The sequence below is a fragment of the Peromyscus californicus genome, unplaced genomic scaffold (assembly GCF_007827085.1).
Source record: "Peromyscus californicus insignis strain IS unplaced genomic scaffold, ASM782708v3 Scaffold_8__1_contigs__length_139910024, whole genome shotgun sequence".
Classification (NCBI taxonomy): domain Eukaryota; kingdom Metazoa; phylum Chordata; class Mammalia; order Rodentia; family Cricetidae; genus Peromyscus; species Peromyscus californicus.
Genome location: NW_026294606.1, coordinates 96,868,373 through 96,891,859, shown reverse-complemented (window position 1 = coordinate 96,891,859; position 23,487 = coordinate 96,868,373).

Here is a 23,487-nt window from a genome sequence, read left to right as displayed (position 1 = left end):
TGCATTATATACACATAAGAAATTATCAATGAATATTTTTGAGAAGTAGGATTCAGCCCTGGGTTAGAAGCCAGGAAACTGGGAGCCTCAGAATCACACCGTTGAGTATGTATCAGACATGAAAGGTTAAGCAGAGGTGCTGGGTCTTTAGAAGATGCTGGATGTGGATGTGTATACACCCTGTCTTCTGTCTACACAGAAAACCTGCCATTCTGACCCAAGGAAGCCTCACTGCTTCAACTGACTTCCAGATATTCCTTAAAAATAATATTTCAGCAAAGTTTCAAAATACTGGGGAAACTGCCCACCCTGGGCACAGAACAGGACACATCATTGTGTGTTGATAATGGCATTAATTACACGGAAATAAACATTTCCATTTAGCTTGAAGTAAATACCAAGAAAATTGTAACTGTTCCTATTAATGTTATTTATGGTGGATGGTTTTTTTTTTTTTTTGCTCTTTTCTGTGTTTTCTAGATATTTTAAGCGGCTATGACTTTTGTTATAAGAGAAGCAATAAGTATTTATTTTGAAAAGTAGCATTAATGAGAAACATCACATTTTTCATCAATTATTTTGGCAGCCTCATGACCCTAGATGGCTAATGGCTACATCTGGATGTTCAATACCAGTATTTTCTTTATACTCTCAAAAATATTTCTCCCTGGCCAGTGAGATGGCTTATTGGGTAAGGGTGCTCATCACCAAGGCTGTCAACTTGAGTTCAATTCCCAAGACCCACTTGGTGGAAGTAGAGAACTAACTCTAAATTGTCTTCTGACCTACACACACACACACACACACACACACACACACACACACACACACACACACACACACACACACACACACACACATTGTGGCATGTGCACACCCACAACATTCATGTATCTATATCAAATCATAACATGGAGACATGTTATTAGTTATGAATGTTCAGCCTTAGCTTAGGCTCATTTCTGGATAGCTCTTTTATCTTAAATTAACCTGTTTCTCTTTGTCTACCTTTTGCCTCAGGGCTTTTGACCTTTCTTTCCTATTGTAGATCTTACTTTCACAGCTTCTCATGTCTGGCTGGCTGGCAGCTGCCTGACCTCTGGCCCCAGGTGTGTCCCTCTCTTTTTCCCTTCCCTCCTCCCTCTTGCCTCTCTCAAGCCTAGATTTCCCCTCCTATTTATTCTCTCTGCTGGCCAGCCCTGCCTAGCCCTCTTCTGTCTAGCTATTGGCCATTCAACTTTTTATTAGAGCATTCAGGTGCCTTAGCCAAGCAAGATGAAACAAATGCAACACATCTTTACGTAATTAAACAAATGCAGCACAAACAAATGTTACACGTCCTTACATCATTAAACAAATACAGCACAAACACATCTAACACACCTTTACACAGTTAAAGCACTGTTCCACAATGGTGGTTGGTGCTGCACTTGGGAGGTAGAGACAGGAAGATCAAAGTCCAAAGTCATCTTTACTAAGTTCAAAGATGGCCTAGAATATATAAAACTCTGTCCCAGGGTCAGGGGGAATACCCTCTAACTTTGGGCATGGTGGCTATAATTCCAGTACTTTGGAAGCGGGGTCTAGAGGACTGCCACAAGTCTGATTCTAGCTGGGACTATGTAGTGAGCTTTATAATGAGCTAGGGGCCTGCCTGGGCTACAGTATGAGGGCCTATTTCAAGATTTATGTATGTATATATTCTATCTCAGAAGCTGCTTTCTTTCTGATTTCTAGGGGATCCTTACCTAGTCATCACCACATGATTGGAAAGAAAACACCCGTCCCAACATTGGCCACATCAGTAATCACGTGTACAGACCAGATAAAGTTGAACTTCTGCCATCATGGAAGATAACAAATCACAAAGCACAGCGATTCACACCTCGTCCAGCACTGCCGCCAGCATCACTCAGTCAGAGTACCGTAGCTCCCTACTTTGCTCTTCAGTTATCACGGCATCCATTACCCAGGCCAGCTCCTTTGTGACACAACTTCATATCCAATAAAGAAATGCAGTCAAAGCATCTGTGACTCGAAGAACACAAGCTGGGTCTCCCCCCAAACCACACCTCCCCTAGACGCAATTAGCTTAATCTTCTTCTGGATGTGTTCTTAATATAGGCTCTGGCCATTGGCCGTTTTCTAGTGTCTTCATTTTTCAACACTGGATTCTCGAGTAAGACCACAGACGTTAAAATGATAATGTATCATGTTTAAATCATGGCTATGCTCAAGGGGAAGAAAGAGAACAAACATGTCCCATCTCAAGTTAGAATAGAATAAAGTGAATTCTGGGCATGGCTGCACCATTCCCATATTGGGGCTTGCTTCTGATTGCCACAGACCAGCAGTCAGAGGGGAGGTCAACTCTGAACGTCCGTCTAGGGATTTCCAAGATTGGCATGCACGCACCACAACATACAAGATAGCATGTTTGCTTAAAGCTTTGCCCATAAGGATTCACGAAGGTGGAAAATTAGATCCCAATTACAACAGGGTCTAAACGCTTCTAATAAACATGAGAAGAAACCAAAGTAATCAAGAATCCTAATGTGGTACCTTGTACCCGCCACCTCAACCGTCAGGAGCCAAGGCAGAAGGGTCATGAGTTAGAGCCAGACTGGGCCACATAATGAGAATTTGACACAGTAAGAATTTAAAATCTGAGAGCCTGACCTGATTTCCAAGTGAACACTATCAAGGCAATCTTATATAAATTAAAGGGTTGTTAATGAGAGTGCCCCTGGAGCCTTGTGAGCAATTGAATTGACCTTCAGTCTTAGTCTCAAAGGTTCAGAAATTTCTCAGTAACTTCCTATCAATCCAACTTACTTTTAATTTTTATATGTTGTTCGTTTGTTGGTTTGTTTAGTGTGTGTGTGTGTGTGTGTGTGTGTGTGTGTGTGTGTGTGTGTGTGTGTGTGTTCAGTGCTTGTGGAGACCAGAAGATGGCATCAGGTCCCCTGGAACTGGAGTTACATGGGGTTATGAACCACTCAACACAGGTGCTAAGAACTGAACCCAGGTCCTCTGTAAGTGCAGTGTGCACTTTGACCCGCTGAGCCATCTCTTCAGCTCAATTTATTTTCAATATTTTACATCTGTTGATTCTTGCTCTGACTGTTTCTCTTTGTAGCTTCAGTCCTTGTCTTCCTAACATTCAGAACACTGATCGGCTTTCTACATGGTCATTAGCATCTGTTTGATGTTACTAGGTCACCCATAACTTCAAATTTCTCATGTCTCCATTTTGATGATAATTACTGTCCTAAACACATAAACTGCTAAGATTTACTGAATGATTTCTACACACTAGAAATCTTTACCTTAGTCATCTCCCCTAGCCTATAACCTACATTCCTATAACCACCATATCAGGTAGGAATGAACTATTCAACCCTCTGAGGCTTAGTGATGTTACCTGCAGAATGGGAATATGCAAAACAAAAAGCAGTCATGCAGCAGGTAAGACTGGGTCCAGGAATCACATGCAAGATTCTTTACTTAGAATATGTATTCTTTAACATTGTACTGCTCTTGCCCTTGTCTTCTTCCTCTCCAAACCCAAGGTCAACCTTAGGTATTCAATCCATGGAAACTGTTTTCTTCCATAGTTTTACTTCAAAGAAGCCATGTACAAACTTATATGTGTGTGTGTACATATTTAAATTTATTCATTCATCTATTTACTTATTTATTTATTAGATCTCCATGCATTTTTCACCCAGTTTCACTAAAGACCACATGTGTCTTTTTAGATGGTCTTCAGTTTTCAGCTCATCGTTGTTAGAATACCATCTGAACTACAGCATGATAGGCATTTAGCCACATAAACTGTCACATATTGTAATAGTGATTCACACATATGACAGGCCTGTCTCCCTGGTGAAGGCTCTTGGCTGGCCATCTCACTCTTATCTGCTATTATTAATGATCTGTTCCATGCATCACACACACATAGGTTTTGCAGATCTCAATAGACAGCCCTGGGAGTCTTAATTTTGTTGGGTTCATGATCAATTCAAAGAAATGTCACTATCCCTAGAAAATGAAGTAACCAAAACTATCCTGCACATTGCAGGTAGTCTGGAGCCCACCAGAGTATCTTCTCTCTCTCTCTCTCTCTCTCTCTCTCTCTCTCTCTCTCTCTCTCTCTCTCTCTCTCTCTCTCCCTGGTTACAAATGCATATGGCCACACCCAGTTTTTTTAAGTCAATGCTGGAACTCTGAACACTCGGGTCCTCATGCTCATATGGCAGACATTTTACCAACTGAGCCCTCTCCCTAGTCCATCTGTGACTTCCTAGAAGCTAACAGTTGCATGAGACCTGCTGACCTCACCTCTATCTTCCCCTCAATCTCCACAGAGCTCCTTCCTATCACTAGCTCTGGGGAGATTGCCAAAGAATTGCAGAACAGCTCCATCTTAAGACAAGGCTTCAACCCCTGAAGTGCGTTTGGTTTAGAGCTGCGGAAATGGCTGCATGCCAAAGAACATATGTAGCTGCCACCAGGACAATCTCATCAGGCGGTGAGGACAGCGGAGCTGTTTCTCCCACTGTGTCAAATCTATTACACCGGAGATTTCCCGACAACGGGGCAGCCTGGCTGGCCCCTCAGCTGTGTGCTTGCCGAAGGTCAATCCACTTATTTCTGCAGACCCTGGTGACTGTTCACAAATGAGTATTTATGAGTCTAATGTTCTGTCCAAGCTAAACATTCTGAGCTAAATGTTGCTGGCTTGTTTCTTGATAAACGGGAAGTCTGAATGTCTCAGGCCGATAGTCTACTAGTAGATCAGTTAATTATTAGTAAAGGCTCCACAGCAAGGAACAGGTTCTCAGAAGAAGATCAGAGGACAGTGGGTTCTTTAGCCCTCCCAAGCTGAGAAAGTGATCTCTATAGAGGGGATACCTGCAATATTGCACTAACCGTGTACAAGAGTGGTAGAAATCTATGCATTGTATGAGGTTCCCATTGTCTACATGTAGTCTCAAACGTTCTATGTGGCAAGTGAAAAGTAAAGAACTTGTACTATTATCCCCAGCTTGACAAGGTCAAAGACCTACATAAACTGATACAGTTAAAATCTCAATAGATGAAACAAAATAGATAACCTAGGGCTGGCAAGATGGTAAAGGCTCTTGCCGACAAGTGTAATGACCTGAATTTGATCCTCAGAGCATACAAGGTAGAAGGAGAGAATCAACTCCTACAAGTTATCCTCTGACCTCCACAGGTACACTGTGGCATGTGTGTAATGTGAATACACACATACCACACACCCCAAAATAATAATAATAATAATAATAATAATAATAATAGGTGTAAAATAAAAGTCAGATAATCCAAAAGAATGAAGAACCAAAATATAAAAAAACAGAATAAACATGCAGAAAAAATTAGTAAAGAATACATTTATATAAATAAATAATACATATGCCATCTAAACATTCAATGTGTCTGATCACACTATTAAAATTTGTGTAATTACAAGTCTTAGGAAAATAAATTCTAAAAGCAAGATCTTGGGTGCTGGACATGGTGGTAAATTCCTATATTCCTGGCACTTGGGATTCTGAGACAGGAGGAAGGACCACAGGTTTGAGGCCAGCCTGGGATCTATAGAAAAGCTCTGTCTCTAAAATAAAGGTAACAACAACCTGGTCTATACAGCAAGTTCTTGGGCTACATAGTGAGACCTTGTGTCAAAAAAAATAAAAATCAAAAACCACCACCAACAAAAAAGATCTAAGCATATGTCCTCTATGAGATAGTCACTTTGAATAATGTAAGCACCTTATGGGGAAAAGGTGTTTTGTTCAAATACTAATCAAAAGAGCCTGACATAATCCTATTAAAGTCTGATAAAGTAGAATCCTTCAGTGGAAGGTAAATTATCAAAAATAAAAAAGAAACATCATAAAATGGTAACTGTTCAGAATATCTATGTTGAAAAGTATAAAATGCTAATTAAATAATGTCACCTGCAGAAGTGGAGAGACATTTCATAGTTACATACTAGAAGTATTGTTACGCCCACTCTGTATGTTCCCAACTGATATATAGACTTAATGAATGCAATTCCAACAGGATTGTTTTTGTAAAAAAAAAAAATTAAGTGTATATAAAATACAAAGAATGAAGGAAAACCAATCGTTTTGAAGACGGATAAAACTGTAGGCTCATGCTCTATGACTTTAAGGTGAAGGTTGATAACCACAATGGTGACATTTGAGGGGGATTGGACAAACACATCAATGGAGTCCACCTCAGAGCCCAGAGACAAATTCACACACAGTCAAGTTGTTTCATGACAAAATTATCAATTATTTTTGCAAAAATAATACTTTTTATCAGAAGTATGTTTGAAGAAAAATGGACGTCCATATACAAAAAGTATATGAACTAAACTTGATTTAAAATTCACACTTCGGCAAAACTCACACTGAACATGTATTTCATTTAACATAAACCTCAAACTTTTAGAAAAATCAGAAAATTCTTATCACAAGGGCAGAACACTTTTAAGTACAGTAGTTTCTTAAAACTTTAAATAACATCTGACATATGACCCAGAAATCCTACTGCACAATCCTTGAAAAGTGAAAAAAAAAGTCCCACAAACCTGCATGCAAATATTTGCAGCTGCCCTATCTACAGAATACAAAATCTTCCAATGCTGCTCTGCTTCCTAATTCTATGTAGTCATCTTTATCTATTAGTCATAGAAATGTTAATAATAGTCATCTTCCTCTAACTCAAACATCCTCCAGTGGCTAAATTCATCTTTAGCTCCATATCATGGGGTACAACTCAGTAACAAGAAAGCAATGACTGGGAAACATACAACATCCTGGGTAGATCTCAGCAGCTATATGCAGAGTGAAGACACAGCCAGTCTCAAAGTGACACCTGCTGGACCCTCATGACTTTCTGGAAAGGTGAAACTCAAGTGCTGGAGAGCTGCCCAATGGACTCAGTGTCTTAAGTCCTGATGGGCATAGAGAGAGTGTGACTGCAAGGAGGCCATTTAGGGGTGATTTCGGGATAGTGTGGAGCTGGTTTTACCTTCTGATTGTGGCAATAGTCCCGCAGTGTAAATGTGTTAAGATTCATAGTCTATGTTATGAAGAAAAAAAATTTAAAGGTCATTTTAGCTGTTGGTTGGTTTTTAAGGGTGACATTGAGAAAAGTTGATTGGCAGAAAGATTTTAACAGGCAAAGGTTTTCAGTTTTAACAAAGAAAACAGTTTTCCAGACACAACGGGGCAGTTGCATGATGGACTAGCAATGTTTGTGATGGCATGCCCAAGGTGTCTGCAAGTTCAAAGCATACAAACTACCAGCATGGGCAGGTGAGGCGAGCATGCAATTCCACCTTGATCTGAGAGGCAATTGGTAACTAATACCTTCTGGAAGGGAGTCAGTTTTCTTTAAATATGTGGCTTCTGGCTAATTGACCAGTGGATGTCCACTCACCCAAAATAAAATTGGACTAACGGGACTCAACACACTTATTTAAAAACTGAGGACATGAAGTTGAGTGGGTGGGTAATGAGAGCTGAGAGGAGTTGGACGAAGGAGTGAATATGATCAAAATACATTTTAAATTCATTTTAAAAAGTGTGATACCAAAAATGTCTTCCTTTAGACAAACAAATAAGTAGACATATAAACAAGTAGACTTCATAAAACAATAAACTTGATTAGATTATGAGAAAAACTATTTCACAGAGGAATATATCCAAAACTTGACTATACAACAAAAAGAAAAGTTCAGAAACTCAAGTCAGCACTTAAGACACCAGTGTATTTCCATGACAATTCACATTTCTGTTGATGACCCCATGACCATGGTGAAGACATTACTGCCAAAAGAAACCTAGTAGTGGAGAAATCCTGTCAGACAAAATGCTAGACAAGTTGGCATAGGATTAATGGAATGTGTGAGATGACCAGGATTTGACTCTGTGGTAATGAAAGGTCAAGGAGCCCCTCTAGCCTGCTGTCTTCCCACCTCTATGGCAGACAGCTAGGGTACATCCTTCTATCTCACAAAGAGAGCAAAACAGCTTGAGCACTGAAGCTGGACGGTGCTGTTTAGTGCTCCAGAGAGCCCCTGCTATTGCCAAAGAGTCTTTGTTACAAGGTGCTGCCTCTCTCTCTGGCTGTGGTAAAGCACTTTGACCAAAATAAACTTAGAGGAGAAAAAGACTTAACTTACAAGTCACAGTGCATCCCTGAGGGAAGTCAGGGCATTAACTCAAGTCGGAGCAGAAGCGGAGACCATGGAGAAGTGCTATGTCCTAGCTTCCTGTCCATGGCTTGCTCGGCCACTTTACTTATACAACTCAGACCCACCTGCCTAGTGATTTCACCACCTACAGTGGGCCGGACCCTCCTATGTTAATCATAAATTAAGAAAATGGCCCACAAACATGGTCACAGACCAATTGGATAGTGGCAATGCCTCAACTGAGGTCCCCTCTTTCTAAATGTGTCAGGTTGACAACTGAAGCCAAGTGGGACACAGGGCTTAGGTATGTCATGTTTTTCTCATGATCCCTATACTTTAGTCTTCCTCAGTGTATAAGCTGACACACAAAAGCACTTCCTCCATGGGGTCCTAAAAGGAACTGAGCAATGTAATTGATGTCATTTTAATAACACAATCTGTCAATGTACATTACTTGAACTATGATCACTGTGGTGGAATATTATTTTAAGGTGTATTACTTTTGTTTATGTTGCATTTGCTTATCTTTGTGAAGCTGTGTTACTTTGCCTGTCTAAAACACCCGATGTTCTAATAAAGAACTGAATGGCCAATATCGAGGCAGGAGAAAGGATAAGTGGGGCTATCAGTCAGAAAGAATTAATGGAAGGAGAAATTTGGGAGGAAAAAAGAAGTAGCCAGAGAAGGAGGAGGAAGCCAGGGGCCAGCTACCCAGTCACTCACTGAGCAAGAGGGAGAGTAAAATGTACAGAAGTAAAAAAAGGAAAAAGCCCAGAGGCAAAAGGTAGATGGGATCATTTAAAGTTGAGAAAAGCTGGCAAGAAACAAGCCAAGCTAAGGCTGGGCATTCATAAGTAAGAAAAGGCCTCTGTGTGTTATTTATTTGGGAGCTGGGTGGTGGGCCCCTAAAAGTGTAGAAACAAACAACTGGTCACTTTGGAAATAGTGAAATACAATCACGTTGTTAACCTCTTTATTATGAATTCTCTTGGGAGCTTTTTTTCCTCATAAATTCCCCTTCTCACCAAAGTTTAATACCACAGATATACTATATATTTATTTATAAGGAGTCACAACCATTGCAATGTTTAAGATAATTTCTATACTCCCCTCTCTGAACCCATCTTCATCCCCTGTTCAGAAAACAAATGAAGAAAAACCAATTTCTAATATTCCATATATTGAAATATCTTAAAAAGACTATTTCACTGTTACATAATTGTCTGAATTAAAATTTCCAATGGACTTCTCAATTGTTACATTATTCTATGTAACATTTTGGGGGGGTGTCAATGAGTTTAAGTTTTAGTATGTCAGAAAAGATGTCTCAAACTAGTATATGCAGCAGCTAGCCAGAAATTCAATTCCATTAGATAAATCTCATTGCATGCTGGAAACATAATTGTGCCCAACTTGCTGGTATATACTCTCAGTTTGAAGATTTATGACATTAAATGATCTTTCTAATTGTGAAGAATATGAAAAATGGAATGTTTCTCTGAGCAATGATACTAAGCAGATTGAAATGTCCACATTCCTCTTGACATGCAAGCCCATCTGGCATTAGTTTATGAAGGTGACCTTAAATGTAGCTGCTGTCAAGTTCTTCTTCCCAATTATTGCATTTAAAAAGGGACCAGCCTCATCTTGTCTTTACAAGTGAGGAGAGAAAGCCTAATTCTAAATGTATTCTTGAACCAAGGAATCCTGTATTTTTTCAGTCTGTAAATCACATACTGATGCTAAAGCAAGACCCAGGGAACTCTTTGGAACACTCTAGCCCCTCCTCCTTCTACCCCAACCCCCTTCTTCTCCTCTTGCTTTAGAGACACTTGGGCCAGTCTTGATATATGGACTGTGTTAACACTTAACACAGGCATGTATTTTTCTTTTGAAAAACTTTTGTGTCTTCTTCCCCCATTATTGTCACAATGAGTTATTTCATAAAGATTCCTTGGCTAGTGGTATCCAGTGGATAGTGACTGTCGTCACAATGAAAGAATATATTGAATTTAGAGGGGGAAACTGACCAGTTTGCCAAACATCTTCTGGAAAGACAGTCATCAAGAGCAGACTTTTTCACTGAGGAATTTTTATTCATCAGTTATTTGGTGATGATCTCTGAGACTGACTCAATTTAATCAAATGCTTGCACAGTTGACATGAAACCTAGCATCAAGAATTTTTTTTCATTTATTCTGAAGCTAAGACCTACCTAGCAAGTAAAATCTAAACACCAAGCATTCAGATCACTCTTGCATGAATGACAAGGGGTCTATGCAAATACTGTGAGTAGATTATTAGATCCATCAGTAAACTCTCAGAAAGAGAAAGGGGTGAAAAATGATGATCTGGAAGAAGAAATGCAGATAGTTGGCATGTGTTCCATCATTACCTCAGGTACCAGTGCAGACATTATTAATCAACCATTGCACAATTTTGATACCAAGTTATGATGCAATCCCAGCATGCATTCTGCACAACTTCCTCCAGTCCATCAGCACTATTGAATAAGATGAAATTTTATACACCATATCTGGCCTAGAGGGATGATATGGTTGAAGCCAAGGATCTCCTTTTTCTGTCAAGAATCTTGTACTGGTATGCAGAATTGATAATGAGTTCAATATTCACTCAGTAGGGACACGGTTCTTGCAAAATTCCTCTTTTGTTTGGGAACAAATCTGACTGGTAGGGAGCAGTGTTAAATTTTGAGAAGATTCTAGATATGAAACCTGAGCATTTGTATCTCTAGGAACTTCCACAAAAATTTTTAAAAGTACCAAACTTGCATGCAGCAGGCCATGGTATGAAATTATCCAGTTCATATGATTCAGCTACCCTATCTCTGCCATGGCTAACAATGCTGAACAATTGCAACTTCTCTTGACAAATGAAGACAGGGATCCAACACCTCCCACTATGATGCTCTTGATGATATGTACCAATAAGCTAAATGGTGTATATTCAATTCTATTTTTTGAGCATGGTAGAATGGCATTGAGTACATATTTGCCTACTCCCCTAAGACAAGAGCTGCCAAGAAACCTGCAAATGGAGTTGAATATCCTACAAAGTTACTCACCACATCTCTTTCCCTCTGTCACATGGTCCACATCATTCTAAATGGGAAGTATGCATCCATCTGCTTTGTGTTGAGTGATGGAGAACAGACTATCCAGACAACCACGTAGAGAAGATAAGAATTATACTTTGGTTCTCCCTGGCCATGAGTAAGGCAGGGAAGATTGGCCCTTCAGTATCATTTCCAGGTCTAACTGAAGCAGTGTGTGCAGGGAAAGCTTTCTGCCATCTTTGCAAAATCTCCTTGAGAAAACAGACAGAAACTGTATTTGGTTTCATCAAGGATAAATTCTGGCCACCATGAAGCATATACACAGATAAAACTTAGCTCTGTTGGTACATTTCTCATTGAGCTGCCTCCCGAGGAACAAAAGTAGGTTGAAACACAATGGAGGAGGAAGGAAATAAAAAGGAAATGCCAGTAGGAGCAATTCTTCAGGCCTCTCGTGCAAATGTGTACTGAGCCATGACTTGATTTGGCTAAGTCCATCTGTGCTGGAACAAGAGAGACAGAGAGGGTGTCAGTCCCAGGACTAGCACTGGGGAAATAAATTTGGAAAAGCAGCAGTTAAATGTTAGCAACCATTTTCTAGTGGAGCAAAGGTTTATTGTTTATGTGTGTCCTCCACAATAGAAAAAAATTCATATAATGAATTTAAAGAGGGCTCAGTGTTTTTCCTGGTCCAGTTTTCACAACACATAACACTTTCAGGCTATGAAATATTTTTCAACACCAGGATTATAAATATTAAGAGGTGCCATCCAAAAACTATAAACTCCAGCTCCAACTTCTAAAAGTTCACACAATGTCAAATAAAAATTTTAATGTAATAGAAAGCATATGTTTTCTCCGGTGAACTGGGCTGCTGGTGTTCTCAGCAACACTGCTGGTGATGAGCTCCCACTCAGACAAACTGAAGGCATTTTCTTACTACCTCATGTCTTCCCCACAAAGATGTGTTTTGGGAGAGCAGTCGAAAATCGTGTGTCAACCTCACATAAAAATATTGTACTTTTCCAGTAAAGTTTGATCACAGCTGCATATTCAGAATGATTCTATAAAATTACAAAGTCCTGGGAATGTATTTCATAAATGTATATGGCACTTAAAAGATGGACTTTTCTAGAACATTCCAAGAGAAAATTTCATTTATGGGACAGGAATTACAAGTAGATTTTTCCTCTTCAAATCATACATTTGAAATTTTTATGAATGATGCTGACTAATTCATCCATTTGCTTCATAAAGGCATATTCATAAGATTCATGCATTTCTTAACCTTCGTTGGAGAAGCTTCTTTTTGCAGTAGACGGTGACTAACACAGAGACTCATAACTGTTCAGTGTGGACAGAATAAGAAGCGTGAAGTGCTCAGCTCTAAATAGGACATCTCTATCATACCCCTTCCCCAAAGATTCAGGGGTGATTATGGAACAGGGAGGAAAGAGATTTTAAGAGACAGAGGGAATACATGTCTAAAGCAGAATAGTATTTGCCAAAAATTACAGTGCAGATGTACACATGAATGCACAGTGGCTGTGAGAGCGTGAGTAAGACTTGTACAAGATCAAGCCAGCAAAATTCTCAGCATGGACTGGGGAGAGGGCTCATGAAGTCCCACCTCTGTCTGAGAAAGTATTGGCAATGATGGATATTGAGAGAAAGAGTCCATTTACTTCAGGGATATGAGCCCTGAGAGTCTACCTATGCTCCAGTGGACAGTCCAAGTCCCATGTACACAGAGGCAAGTACTGAGTGTACTCAGTGGCTATGAGATGGGGTGGGAGAGAGACAGAGACAGAGAGAGAGAAAGAGAGAGAGAGAGAGATTGGTAAAGGGGTAAGGGGAGGAATTTGAATAGGGAATACAGATGGCTTTGATTCGAACACATTATATGCATATATGAATATTACATGTAATATCAAAAAAATATTCACCACCTACCAGGTTGCCTGGCTCAGATCTGTATACTGAAGTTACTTCCTTGAATAAGGCAGACAGCAACCATGCCCTCCTACAGTTCCTGGTCCAGTGAGGGTAACAAATAGACAGACGTGTGTACACTTAAGATGATCATTTTTAAGGTGCATTGACAGAAGAAAGCAGGGAGACAATGGGGACAGACATCGCTGGGAACAAGGAGGTCAAGACAAGAAGCCAGAGCATCAGGTGGCACATTAAATCATCCCAGATCCCTGACATTTAAATTAAGTTTTAATAAACATATTTACCTTTTCCTAGAAATCTCAGAGTTTCATTCAAAATTCTATATTGTCTCATTCCTTCAGTTTATGGCATAATATTTGTCTTGTTTGGTTCAAATGTTTTTAAATACTTTTATTTTGGTGGAGATTGCATTTTCAGACAGCAGCTCCTCTAGCCCAGGCTGACCTTGGACTGACTATATGGTCTAGGCTTTTTTTGCACTCCTGATCTTCCTGACCTCTCTAGTGTTGGGATTACAGGTGTGCACCACCAAATCTGGCTCTGCACGTTTTCTTAAAAAAAAAAACTAATTAACTGAGTTAATTATTTAACTTACCAACCTTGTGATCTTTAGAGTTTCTGCTACTGACTTCTAAGTTTACTGCTGTGTAGACAGAGAGCCTAGAAGGTGCTGTTTCTTTGATATGTTTTTAGAGTTACTAAAAAGTGTAGGATTAGTTTCTGTGTATGAACAATGCAGGCTTGAAAAAGGGAGTTGGGAATGAGCTTAGTTGAGAGGGTGTTTATCTGGCATGCATAAAGCCCTGGGTTTGGTGTCTAGTATATAAAACCAGGTGTAATTGTGCATGCCTGTAGTGTGAGCACTTGGGAAGTGGAGGCAAGGAAATCAGCTCAGGGTCATAACTGTATAGCAAATTGGAGAACAGTCTATACTAGAAACTCTGAAGAGAAAGGAGTGGGTTGACTAGTTTCTGGAGCCATGGTCTATGTGACCACTGCGTCAACTGTACTTTGTGAATTCTTGCTTTCATCTGTCTGCTTAATCTATTGGCACCTATAGGAGAGAGGATTCCATTACACTTCCTAGAGTTTTATGCACATTCATTTCTCCTTGTGATTCTATTTTTGCTTTCCATGTTTTTATGATTGTCTTGTTATTTATAAGCAGTCAGGGTAAAGTTTCCAGTATATTTCTGGTCATTTTCTTGTATTAGGATTTTATAAATCATAACATCTTTTTATCTTATCGTCTATTTTGTCTGACACTAATGTGACAATTCCAGCTTTGCCTAACATAAAGTTTCCCACTCTGCAACTTGTAACTTTATTTTTACTACAATGAATGAAAAATATCTCATGCCAATAAAGTATGTTTTTTGCAAGCTTGAAAAATCACTGTCTTCTAACATATGTGTTAGTGGATTCATCTGAATTACGGTGCTCACTGATATAGCTGGACTTAATTCTACCATCTTTATTTTGAGATCAGTTTTGATATTAATCTAATTCTAGCAACACTGTGATCATGAAAATTTTGGATTGAATGCTCAAGCGTGGAACACGCTCTGTTCTTGTGGGAGGCTTTCCCAGTGTCCAGCACCAGCACAGGAAGATGTGCACCCCTAGTTTTTGATGGATGAGCACGGTTTCTCTCATCGTTCTTTCGTGCTGAAGCAGTACTTCCTATCGGAAGCGAAAATCTCAGGCCCAAGGTCCTGATTCATAATTGTCCCAGATTATATCTCAAGTCTTCTGGGAGCATCAGCACCACTGAAACATGTCACTCCAGTGATGCCTGTTGAGGTCCAGAGCATCAGATTCTCCTATCAAAAGTGCTCTTCAAATTCCGTCTTGGCTGATAGCTATATTAGTTACTTTTTTGTTTCCTGGATAAAATACCATGACCAGGGAGATTTAGGGAAGGAAGAGTTTTATGGTTCCAGAGGGTGCTGTTGGTTTTTTCTTTTTATTCTTTTGGCTCTTTGGAGGGCCACCATTCAGCTCCCAAATAAATAGATGAAGACTTAATCTTTCTTATGGGTGCCTGGCCTCAGCTTGGCTTATTTCTAGCCAGCTTTTCTGAACTAATTATCCCATCTACCTTTTGCCTGTGGGCTTTTACCGTTCTCTGTTCCATATATCTTTTGTTCCTTCTTACTTTGTTGCTGGCTGTGTGACTTTGTGGCTGGCCGCTGGCATCCTCTTCTCCTCTTTTTCTTCCTCCTTTGTCTTCTTCTTTCTCCTTCTATTTATTCTCTCTGCCTGTCATCCCTACCTGTCCCTCTCCTGCCTAGCTATTGGATGTTCAGCTCTTTATTAGACCAATCAGGTGTTTTAGGCAGGCAAAGTAATACAGCTTCACAGAGTTAAACAAATGCAACATAAAAGAAATGCAACACACCTTTGCATCATTAAACAAATATTCCACAGCATAAAAGAATGTAACACATATTTAACTAATATTCCACAACATTTCCCTTTTTGTCTAAATAAAAACGAAAGAATTTAACTTTAACATAATAAAACCATATACAACAAAAAACAGTTACCAAGTAAGAATTACATTTACAATATTCAGTCCATCTGTATTTAGCAAATTCAGAGTATCTTATCTTAGTGATTCTAAAGCTTTATATAAAATTTACTTTCTGTCATAACTGAGGAAAACTACAGCTCTATTTAGTCTTTAACTCCATCAAAGACCCCAAAAGGATGTAATATTACCTAACAACAGAGACAACTGGCTGCCTGGACAGTCTTTCAAAGTTCCTCTGCAACATTGAGCCATCCACCTTTGGCCTACAAGCCTCGAATATCTGGCAGACTTTTCAGTGAAGCAGGAAATTTAAAGGATTGTCCTGCCTTGTCTTGGCAATGTTTGTCAGTCACATTCCCCTGTGCCCTGCAGAATATCTGGCAGACTCTTCTGTGAAGCAGGAATCTCAAAGTACTGTCCTGCCTTGTCTTAACAAAGTTCAACAATCTTTTTCTTGTGTCTTGGCAACATTGGAATCAAACTCCATATGGAGTTTCTTCAATGCCATAATCCTTTTATGAAATAAATTGGTGTTGCCAGGAACAGATGTGTCTCATTGTCATGAAAAACCCTAGGTTATTAAACATCTTAAATACCATATTCTGTAGGTCTTTGAAGTGTTTGAAAATCATCTATCTGCCTAAAAATGTACCTGTTTAACCTTGAAAACATACCTTATTTCTTAATTATCCATTGCATTTTTAAATGAACTACATAAGCACCATACCCCAAACAAGAGTAGACACACACACACACACGTATATTATAACAAAAATCTTTAAATTTATAGCAATATACCAAAATCCATGCCAATGCAAAATATAAGATTAATAGTTGTCTTTTTAATCCTATATTATTATATTCCCCTAGTTGAAAACAAACGTACATAACCCACCAAATAACCAACAACCACCACCCCACCCCACCCCATCTCTTGGGAATGTGGTATCATCTTCTTTAGACTACTTCTTGTTGTCTGTGGGTGAAGGCATCTTTAGGGTTTCCTGAGAAAATTGAGATAATGGCCAAGTCCTAGGAAGACTAGCTATAACCTTTGTTGATATATTTCACCTGTCAAGATTCAGGAGGTCTCCCTTGATCAAACCTAATTTATTATCAACCCTGAAGAAACCCATAGCCTCTCATTTTCTGGGGAAATAAAAGCAAAACCTCTTCTCCAAAGCAATCCTTTTTGTAACTTCTTTTTTAAGGTGAAGATAGCATTAAAGCATCTAGGCTGGTTCAATTTAGTACTTTCGTTCACAATCCCATGTCTGTCAGCATCTGTTGTTTCCTCATTAGCATTTAAAAAATTCAAGGTCAATACAGCAACATACAGGATCCAAACTCTGTGTATTTCTACATCACTACATGGCTTATTATTTTTTTAATATTACTCTACTTCTCTCTTTTTTTTTTTTTTTTTTTTTTTTTTTGGTTTTTTTCGAGACAGGGTTTCTCTGTGTAGCTTTGCGCCTTTCCTGGAACTCGCTTTGGAGACCAGGCTGGCCTCGAACTCACAGAGATCTGCCTGGCTCTGCCTCCCGAGTGCTGGGATTAAAGGCGTGCGCCACCACCGCCCGGCTCTACTTCTCTCTTTAAAGACTTTACTTAATTATTTTTAAATTATTCATTTTTTATATGACTATTTATACCCTTTTTCTTTTCTCAAGCACATTGTTAAACACACTGTAACCTGTTTAGAGGTTTCTTCTGTCTGGACCTGTCTTTACCATGTATCTCTAGTCTTTTTTGTCTGAATGGACTTTTAAATGGCTAAGTGGTGCTGCTAAGACCTCTGTGGTGGCAGCTGGCTCCACTTCTGGGGAGGCAAGCCCAAAGCTCACAGCCCAGTTGGAGGTATGTAACTGGGAACCACATTCAACCTTCCTAGCTGTAGGAAACTGGTGTCTGAGCTACCACAAGCATATTTACTTAGCTTGTCATTTCCATACTGGCTGCTCAAGGACTCAGTGTACTCTTAAATTCTTAAAGGAGCTGTACTTTTTTGTTTGTTTGTTTGTTTTTTGCTTTGTTTTGTTTTGTTTTAGCTTTCACAGGACCTGTGTGGAAATTTGGGCTTCATGTTAGAATGCCAAAATGTTGTTGTTTTCTTCTTACTCTTTGCTCTTTGGGGGCCCACCTCCCAGGTCCCAAATAAATACACAGAAACTTAGTCTTTCTTATGAATGCTCAACCTTAGCTTGGCTTATTTCTAGCCAGCTTTTCTTTACTTAAATTAATTAATATTCCACAACAGGAGGGTTTAAGAGCCCATAGTGGTGGGAAGAACATGGTAACAAGCAGAAGGCATGGGCAGCCGGAACAGGAAGTTGAGAGCTCACACCTTGAACCATAAACAAAAAGCTAAGAGAGTAAACAGGAAGTAGGTTGGCTTTTTAACCTTAAGCCAACCCCAGTTGTGGTGATATTTTATTTGTGCTGAAATATGGTGATATTCTATTTGTGCTTTAATAAATAAAGCTTGCCTGGAGATCAGAGGAATAGGAACAGCCATTATAAGTAAACAAAGAAGTCAAGCAATGGTAGCACATGCCTTTAATCCTATCACTTGGCAGGTAGAGATCTGTCTGGATCTCTGTGAGTTCAAGACCACACTGGAAACAGAGCCAGGTGTGGTGGCACATGCCTTAAACTCCAACACTAGTTAACCATGGAGGTCAGAAGGTCTGTACAGACAGACAGGAAGTAACAGAGCCGGGCAGGAAGAGGACGTGATATAGCTGAACAGAGAGAGAAAATCAGATGGCAGAACATCAAGGCATATAGGCATGGGTAGACAGGAAGTAACTTACATTTGGAAGCTGTGAAGTTCATGAGATGAGGTTAGCTGTGGCTTTCCCTATTTCCCTGTTCTCTCAGGCTTTCACCTGGCTTCATGTTTTTTATTTAGTAAGACTGTTCAGAAATTCATCTACACCCAGTGTTGCCACCCTTGACTTAATTCCTGCAGCAATGCTGTACCACCTAAACAAACCAAACAACGCCATCAACTGGGACCAAGTGTTCAAATATCAAAGACTGTGGGAGGCATTTTTCCTTCAAACCTTTGTCCTAAATTATAAAGAATCTAATCTTTATTTTTTCTTTTCCTGTTGGCTGGGTAGTTAATTTGTGGAACATGGTAGTACACTTCTGTTGCTACTGTAGAATACCTAAGATCATAAGATTTATGAAGAACAGCAGTTTATGAAGGTTAGGGCCCAGTCTCTCTGATTCCAAGATGGCATCTCACATGTGATAGCCTTGGAGTTGTAGAACATCATGTCCTTACATGGAAGAAAAGGTGGAGAGAAACCTTACTTCTGAGGCAAATTTCCTTTCTAGATTTTACTTTATTGTGTGTGTGTGTGTGTGTGTGTGTGTGTGTGTGTGTGTGTGTGTGTGTGTCATGAAGCATGTGTGGGGCCTGGAGAAAATGTTGTAGGAGTTTGTCTCTCCTCCCACCATGTGGGTCCTGGGGATCAAACTGAGGGTGTCTGGATTGGCAGAAGTATCATTACCAACTTAACCATCTTACTATCTTACCAGCCCAATTTTTCTTTTTCTTTAAAAAAAACATTTAATGTATCTATCTATCCACCTATCTGTCTATCTACCTACCTGTCTATCTACCTATCTATCTATCATATGTGTGTTTGTATGTATAGGGGCATGTATACTACTGTGCACATGTGGAGGTCAGAGGACAATCATCAGAAGTTGGTTCTCTTTTATCATGTAGATTTCAGGAACCAACCCTGGGTCATTTGGCTTGAAAGCAAGCACTGAACTATCTTGATGGACCCTGAAGTAAATTTTCATAGCAGTATTAATCCATGTAGGAGGTTAGATCCCCCTGACTAAACTTCTCCCATTAAATTCCATTTTGGGCTGGGCCATCAATACATGGATGATAGTTAGTATAAGAGTTTAAAAAGCCCAACAGGGAGGTGTGTTTTCTATTTTATTCATAACCTCTAAGTGTTAGAGTGAAATTCCATTTTAATTTGCTTATACTACTATAGCAAAGTCCCACAGACTCCGAAGCTCAATTGGCAAGCTTATTTTCTTATAATTCTGGAATTTACCAAAGTTGTTAAGGTCAGAGCGTGGGCCCTGGGACCTTAACAATCTAGGCTCAGTCACCTGCTTTCAAAGGGCCAATTAAACAGACAAAATAATATGTTAAAGCAGAGAAAAGAGATATAATCAGTGTGGCCACACTGAAAAGTGGCCCAGTGACTCCCTGCATCTATCTCCAGATTTAAATGAGGTTGAGGTTTAAATGGAAACCAAAGCTGTGCTTAACTAAGCAGTTCTGGTCAAGGTGTGGCCCCGCCCCCACCTATTGTCATTGTCTCTGCCGCCCTCTTCCCTGCAAAGCCTGGCCTTTTCCAGACACAAGCTCCCCACTGGCTGGCATTAGGTTGCTCTCCTTCTCATTTTCCCAGCAGGAGATTCCTAGAGACATTCCAATTCCTTGGGGTCTCCATTCCTACCAGGACATTTACGAGACAAAATATAATCATGTTTTTTTTTTTGAGTCCTCTCTCCTGGCTTGTAGCTGACTGTCTTTCACTAGGTCTTCTCCCTCCACTTCTCAATGACCAGAACTCTTCTTAGGAAGCCAGCCCAGGATGATAGGACTTACCCTGATGGCCTCATGTTGCTTTCTTACCTCTGTAAAGGCCCTCTAGCCACACAGTCACATCTGGGGATGCTGAGGTTAGGACTTCAATATTAACTAGAGGAACAGATAAGCTGGTCCATAACAGCTCTGCCACTGACTTCTCTGTGAGCATCTGAGAACAGTATTCTAAACACACCTTTCCCATGATGTTGTTTGAGGTTTTTACTCTTTGAGGGGCCCACCATTCAGTTCCCAAATAAACCACACAGAGGCCCATTCTTACTTATAAATGTCCAGCCTTAGCTTGGCTTGTTTCTTGCCAGCTTTCCTTAACTTTAAATTACCCTGTCATCTATCTTTTGCCTCTGGGCTTTTCCCGTTCTCTTACTTCCATAAATCTTACTCTTACCCCATGGCTTGCTGTGTAGCTGGGTGACTGGCCCCTGGAGTCCCCCTCCTTCTCTGGCTACTTCTCTTTTCTCCCAGATTTCTCCTTCTATTTATCCTCTCTGCCTGCCAGCCCTGCCTGTTTCTCTCTCCTGCCTCACTATTAGCTGTTCAGCTCTTTATTAGACCATTAGGTATTTCAGACAGGCAAATTAACACAGCTTCACAGAGTTAAACAAATACAAACATAAACAAAAGCAATACACCTTAAAATAATATTCTATAACACCATACCCTTAACACATACAGTCTAATTAGATTTCTGGCTTACTTAATCAGAGGAGGATTTATGCCTGGCACTGTAAATCCAGCCAACTGTCTATGGCTGGTGAGGTCATGGACCCTAGAAGAGAACCTACTACGGCCACCTCACTAAGCCAGTATAACTTTTAACTGCATTCTAAGTACTTACCCTTATAAACACAGGTAAATGTACCTCTTATCCCTCATCAAAATAAGTTTCTTTTTGCAGCAAGTTGAGACCATTACAAAAAGCCACAACTGGTTAAAATGCACAGAACAACTGACTATGGGATTCCCAGCCTCAGTTGATACATCTATAACACAACCCTACATCTAAAGTTCAAGGAACTTTGCAGAGGAGAGGAAAGAAAGCTTGTAAGAGCCAGGGAATCAGGATGGGATCTGCTTCAAGATTGTGTCTTCTATATGTGATAGGAAAGGTTCACCCAGGAAATCTCAGCAATATGGTTCCCCAAATAAAACTTAGAAATGATAATATCAACCCACATGCCAACATGAATGAGGGAATTCTCACAAGGCTTCAGCCCTAGAATAAGAGCAACAGGCAAGCACTGGGTGCTTAAAGAGAAAGGATAAGTCTTACCACTACTTAGCAATGCTAAAATGATCTCAGTAGGTTACATTTATAAACATATAAATGCATACTAAAGTGGGGGGGCATGTGGGTGTGGGTGGGTGGGTGTGTATGCACATGTGTGTGTGTAACGATTATAATTAAAAAATAAGAAGCCATGCATTTGAGAAGGAGTGAGTGTGAGGACACAAACATAGGAGGAACTGAATGGAGGAGGGGAAGGATGGTATAAATATAGCATTCATATATGAAGTTCTCAATGAAAAAAATAGAAAAAAACAAATCCTGGGGAACCAATGCTATATCAGCCACAAAGTCTGTGTCCTTATGAAGCACACAGTCCACTGGGTCAACTGCACCTGGTAGAAGGCATGAGGTCATGATTTCATGGACAGCATAATATACAGAAAGAGAGATGCAGTTCTCTGAGAGATCATGACATAGAAACCTGTTGCAAGGTGGAATAGCATCTCCGAGCTCTTCTTAAACACATGGACACCAGAAAAAGGAGTTGGCATCAATTAGGGGAGGGATGTGGCTTTGAGTGAGAAAAGGTTGTTCCAGATAGGGAGGAGATGGCAAGCCAAGGAAAGTCCTGGGAGACAAAGAAGCATCGTGGACAAGCCAGAGTGAGAGGATAAATGTAGCCAGAATACAAAACTAGATGGTAAAGGTGGGTCCAGGTAATGCCGAAGAAGGGGTTAGAGGGAGAAAATGCAGATGTCTCTAAGTATTCTGAACAAAAAAAGGCTCTTAACTGTGTTTAACCCATCCATGCCCTATGGTGCATTTCTTACCCACACGGCTGCAGTAAGCATTTATGAAAAAACTATGTAGCATGTCTGGGCTGTGGTCAGCACCCAGACATTAGTTTTTCCTTTGGTTTTTCTCAACAGTATTTATTTTAAGAAATGTCTAGTCAACAGTCTCACCCACTGGGGTTTTACTCTTCCTTTAAATTGACTTCCACACAGAATGTAGGACACTGATATCTCACTACGCAGCACACACTTTCACCCTGTCATTTACATGGAAATTGCTGGATCAAATAATATTATCCTGTATACAAGCCACAGCTGTGAGATCAAGTAAACTCTGCAAACTTGGCCAGACCAGAGGATTCGCCAGATGCCACCATTACCAATTAGAAGCCACGATGACTTGGGACATCTTTTCAAAAGAATAAGACATCGTTCCTAACAATACTTTTGAAACTCTCCTTCTGCAGAGAGAACATGCCACAGGGTAATGTGTTTAACTGATGTCATTCTTCCTGAATGTTACTTGGCAGAACTGAGTGCTGAGTGCCCTTGAAATAAGGAACTGCTCCATTCTCCTTTGTGGTCTCTCAAGTTTTCAGGTGTCTATATGTAATATGAGAAAATCCCTCTTTCTCTTATTTACCAGAAATGACATTAAGAAACTTCAGTTCATTGTACTACAAGGAGATACCTAGCTCTGACCCTGTCCCCGAGATTTGATTCTCTTACAATATTCCTGGTGTTACCACCTCCTTGGACCTAGGTAGTGTTGGATTAGGAGAGGTGAGTATTTTTCATATTTTGTCTAAATGTGTATAATAGAACCTTCTCTTTATAGCTCATAGCACACCTAGTGCATTCCTGTTCTGGACTCTCTGATTTTGTTAATCAGAATATCATTTCATATCAAACATATCAAACATCTGGGGAAGATGGGAGGTTGGGGTAGCTGGGAAGAGTGGAGGGAGGAGAAACTGTGGTCGGGATGTATTATATGA